Below are 6,000 nucleotides of genomic sequence, written 5' to 3' on the forward strand. Positions count from 1 at the left end.
TCATTTGTATTGGAAGGACATGCGTGTTTATATCTACTACACGATGTAAATGTCATGCGTCTAATTAATCCAGTGATTATTGTATGGCTGAGGAAAGCGCTGATGTAAATCAAAAATTTTAGCAGTTAACCTCAACATTTCTCATTTTAATTTCTTTAGTGTTGTGATTTTTTGCATTAATCCATTATGCAGTACGAATAAATAGTGCACATATTTATAGTGTCCCTGAGTATTGTTCTATGACTAGCCGTGTACGAGCATTTTTGTCCGCCTGTCTATTTGTCCGTCTGCCTTTTTTTACATATTTGAGCAACTCATATAGTTTTAAATGGACTTTTTCCATACCTGACAGCTTTCTTAGGGACAGTATGTCTAGGAGAGCGAGATTTTTGGTTAATTTTGTGAATTATTGATCAAGTTTACTCGAGTGTGGCTATTTAAAGAGAGAGTTTTAACTTAAATAATCACAGACTTTGTCAGCGCAGCTCTTCCTGAAGTTGTGAACAGAATTTCATGAAACTGTGGGAAATGTGTTTGGGATAATATATAGTTGAGTGGTTTGTTTGCATTGCCTAACACATTTTTTTTAAATATGGCAGTTTGAAGATATAATGTGAACTCTGTAACGTCAAGGGACTGAACCCTGACTCATTCTGAGTGATTTGAAGTCAACGGCATAAGATTTTGACGTTTTTGATTCTCTGATAAATGACCCAACTGGGTGACGACTGGCCACTTAGCACGTCTCTGTTTCGACAATTTCGGCGAAATGCTTGTTTGTCGTCTCAGTGCTTTAGCAACACGAAGTTTTCGCGCTTTCTTAGTTACGTGGCATCTCCCGTGATTGTCAATAATATTCAAGATGACTTTTTGTTTATAGGTCAAAGTGAGGGAATGCTTTGGGTTTAACGTCGTACTCAACAATTTTTCAGTCATATGACGACGAAGGAACCTTTACAGTGCATGTAAGTTATTGTAGGACGGACATCCACGGCTCTTTTATTTAGTGCTGCTTCACTGAGACGCATTACCGAAAGGAACGATGCGGCCCGCCCGAGCCATTATACTGATAAGGGTCAACCAGTTGATGCAGTATCCCATTCATGCTGAACGCCAAGCGAGGAAGTTGCAACTTCCTCGTTTAAGGTCTTAGGTGTGACTCGACCCAGGATTGACCACAGATATGGGTTAAATGGACATAATATCCCTGAATGCGAAATAAACCTGTGGGAAATCAACGCTCTTGTCAGGTATCGGACAAATCACCTGACTTAGAGTATGCACGAAGAAGCGCTTTGGTTCTATTTCTTAATGTGCAGATCATCATGTGTAATAACATATATCATGTGTAATAACATATAACAATACAAGCAAAGTTTTCAACTTTCACTTTGGGGTGGGGTGGGGGGAATTGGCTTCAAAGTACAGTTTTTTTTAATGCCCCAGCGCTCACTGGGCGAATGGGGACGTGAAATTTTGGTGAACAGGCTAAATGGGGACAGGTCTAGGGGCGTGGAGGGGCTCTAAGCTGACCCTAAGAAACCATGCAGTATCTGTGTACATGTCACTTTGCCTACATTGTAGCGACGCGGTTTATCGGGCTCGGGGCACATCGGGTGTGTTCACCGAGTTCCGAACAAGATCAACCATGACGTAATTCCAGAAGCAATCCTACCGCTGACGGAACATTTGCATAATATTGAGAGGTGGTAGGCAAAAAATGCTCCCAAAATGTAATATTATTTTTTAACAAAAATTCCGGGCCATATTTTTTTCATTTTGCATGGAAACATTATTTTTGTTTTATAGGCCATTTTCATGTATCCTTTAAAGCCGCAAAATAAGCGAGAGCTAGATTCGATACTGTAACCTCACAGGCCATTGGTTAATGACCTTCTGAAAGAAAAAACCATAACGCCTGCCCAGCAGGTCGGGTTCTTTTGAAAGGATTAAAAGCAAACTTACACTCTCCGTCACACGTCCTGTTATATATTCTGAACCTGTAGATGTTGTACCGCGCATCCAGTGTCACCGTCCAGAACGCGGGGTTTGAATTCCTTCCGGTGTGAGTACATGTATATGGTGTGTTGTAAAACTCATGGCCAGTCCTACCATCAACGGCGAGTCTGGAGACGAAGGTAAAGCCTCCCTCGAGATAATCCGAAGACTGCGTCGTGCTTTGATTAAATGCCACATTTTCTGTCATCATAAGCACAATAATAGAACCAAGAAGACGTTAAATCTTAATGTTAGCTGAATATTGTTTGTAACGTTTCAGAAATCATGGCAAAATGTTTTTCCATGTTAATTTTCAAAACGTTTAAAACTGATTGTATACACATACAGCAAACGACATGTCCTTCGGTTATTAATGCTAAGAACTTGCCTTAGAAATGAAGAACTTATATAAACTAGATTTCACTTCGGATTAAATCCTCTACGATGTATATCTTACAAAAGCGGGGGTCAAATTTGAGGAAAAACGAAATTGTCGCATCTTGCCAAGCTATTCACAAACCTACTGACATAATGCCAGAGGCAAAGCAACCGGATCTGGTCAAGGTCATTTGTCTTCAGGCAGAACGACGGTTTGCACCACAGCGCCAGCAAATTGTCATTTTGTACAGGATTTATAATTCGTAAAGATGTGTGGTACAAGTAGTACAGGTACGCAAATAACTGCTAAAGGACTTCATTTCTGGATTATACGCTTAAATCATAAGGTTTTATTTTGGATAATTTCACAAATACGCTATTTAAATTATTTACTAACAATCACATGATTTATCTTTACAAAGCTTACATTTTTTAAGCTAAATGTATATCAACATTTACATTTACATGCATGTAACGTTTTCAGAGGAAATCAATCAGCAAAAGGATTCTCCGACCCGTCGATGCTGTAGCTGGAATTTCATTTTTTGACATCTTTAACATTAAAACTCACACACATTTGAGAATGCTTCTAATAGAATTTAGATTCTTAAGCACGGCGTAAACCACCAATCATATAAATAAAAGAAATTCTAATAAATGTTTTGGCCTTTGTATCTTTTGTATTATGCCAAATGTAAATATACATATTTATTACATTTAACTTTATCTTGTTTAACAGAAAAATAAAAACATTGCCAATTACGTAAGTATACTTATGATCACATATCTTATATACAGCTTTGTATATGGAAACGTGTTACTTACGTCTAGAGCAAATAGGACCATCCCAGCCAAGAGTACAGTTTCCGGAACATAATCCAGTTTCTTCATTACACTGACTCAAACAGTTCCCACACAGCTGCCCAAAAACTGAAATTCAGAGACAGACGGAATCAACTTTAGCATACAGAGACGTCTGGACAGGTTTTATTTGTTTCTTGCACGTTATAATTCTAGATTTAATGTTTTAATTTGATGTTAAGTTTTTAGGAAATAGTCTTGGGAATCTTTACTCATGGAAAAATATACAGGTTTTTAATTCAAAGAATACAAAGAAACTAAAAAAAAAAACAAACACAAAATGCTTTAGAGAGCTCAGGCATTAGTAAGATATATTCAAATATCCCATTAAGTTCCGTTCTTGCAAAAATACATGTATGACACGTACAAGTAATATTATTTTGTTCCTGCTATATGAGAAAGAAATAAAAATACAAATTGAGAAATGCATCTTTTATATCCAAGTTAAATCTTTAATTTCACTGCCGTGAAGTTTATTGATTACGACGGATTCTTAGTGGAAACTCCATATGTCATGATTGTGGTTAAAATCCGATTGTTTGGTTGTCACAAATTTTTACAATTTATGATTTTCGTTGTGTATATTTATTTATTTGAATGGTGTTTTACGCCGTACGCCAGCTGATTTTTATCAATAGGCACGCTGAACTCACCATATTGGGATTCACAATGGTTATATATTTCCTATTGTTATTTGACAGGTATTATTTGAACCGTACTGGAGAAGAGTTTGCTTTTACAAGAGAACTGAGTAGTATGGTGGGAAGAAATCAGATAGAATCCTAGAAAACCAGGGTCCATTCGCAGGCTGCTGTCAGAACTTCCTACGTAGGACCGGAGAGGAAGCCAGCATGAGCTGAACTTGAACTCACACCAGAGTTATAGTTGAGATACTCCTGGGTCATTGTGCTAGGCTAGTACGCTAACCACAAGGACTTTTATGGTTTCAGGCCAGTCAACTGACCGACAGACAAACAGAATAATTTATCGAGCAGCTCAAAATGTAGCTTGCTGTAGCATTTTTAGCAACCTTTTATACACACTTTTAAAGTGTTTACTGTGTAAGGCCACTGTTTGGTGACTGGTGATTTTCTATCGGCATGATGAGTTGTTGAATTCATTTTATATCTGTCCACATGCAAGTTATAGGTGTCTTTGGTGCGTAAGGCAAACAGTGTATTAGGCATGTGGAGACTGGTTTCTAATTCCTTGTTTCAGACACATTTTATCATGAGGTATATGTAGTGGTATGAAGACTACTTTAGCATGACCATAATCAGTAACAGCTGACGTTAACATAGACGACTGCACACCTCGTCAAACATATACGCTTTCCCAGACATGACACAATAGCCTGTTGACTGTAGAGGTTGTCGGGGCAGATCCTCTTCTAAAGAACTCACTGAGTGTTTTAAAACTGTACGTTATCTCTGTATACGTTTGCATAACACTTATACATGTATATTCTCTGACATGCATTCGGGGGAGAAATCGAGTACATCTACAAAATCCACTTCATAGATGTACTATTACAATGTAATTACTGTAGATTTATGTACACTCAGTTTACCTGTAAATTTACAATACAATGGTGTACACAGGTGTGTGATTGGTGTTTGCACCCTCACAGCTCTACGGTTGCGAAAGGAACACGAGACATAATCCCTCGCGCAATATGTAACTACACAATCGGCTGTACATAAATACATTCAGGACAGAGTTGTTTATCTCCCGGGATAGGAGCAGTAGTCCAAACTGCAGTACTAGCAGGATTTACTCCAAAAATACAGAATCAGTTTTTACAGTGTGGATAAGTAAGACCATTCGGGCGGTGCAGTAGCATACGTCTAGTCACCTGCAAGGTGCTGAAAGCTTCTATCTGGTAGACATTGGTGAACGTCTAAATCCAATCTTATAAACGCCTAGCTCCTGGTAAATACTGAAAAACAATATTTGAAAACAAACATTCCGGGTCAGTGATCGGAATGGATGTTTGTTTACATGCAACTTAATCGTAGTAGTGGAAGTAATGTCCTATCGAAAATGTGGACCGGAAATTTGAAAGCCGCTGCGACTCTGTGATATCACGCGGTCATATACCACTGACTTCGTGTAATGGACGGTCTATAGGCTTATCTGCTTAACTGGTTTCATAACTTATAATCGATTCAAGTTAAACATTTGTTGGGAGAATTGGTAAACATGCAGATTGATAATCTGAGATAAGGGTGAATAACTCTTGCTGTATTTTTGGTTTCTCTTACATATATCATTATAGTGTAAGATAATCTGTACATTTGTACACCACTCATTTCTAAACTAGCCTCCATGTTTGATAATCACAAGACCTGTTTCCAGGTGTGTTAATCAATTCCTAGACAATTTCGTCAGTACATTAATATCTGGCTGGATACCATGCACTAAAACACATGTATTGTTTTGTACGCATTCAGAGATTCATTTATATATTAACTTGCTTAGGATTGGGATAGCAGGTTTGGAGACAGGCCTTGGAACATTGACACCAGACATGAAGACACCATACTTTCATTCCTTTTTTGTGTCTTTGGCAAAGAGTAGCATTTCGCCAGCATTATAAACTGCATTATCACGACCGATAGTAAGTCCAAAGTAGGGGTGTAGCTATTGTCTCTGTAAGCAAGCACCAGTGTAAGTAAGTGGAAAGTCAGTGGCACTCCGTAAGTGAGGGCAACGAGATCAGAGAGACATTCTAAAATGTCACACTAAAGCTTTATCTGTCAA

Source organism: Liolophura sinensis, chromosome 7, assembly GCF_032854445.1.
Source record: "Liolophura sinensis isolate JHLJ2023 chromosome 7, CUHK_Ljap_v2, whole genome shotgun sequence".
NCBI lineage: Eukaryota > Metazoa > Mollusca > Polyplacophora > Chitonida > Chitonidae > Liolophura > Liolophura sinensis.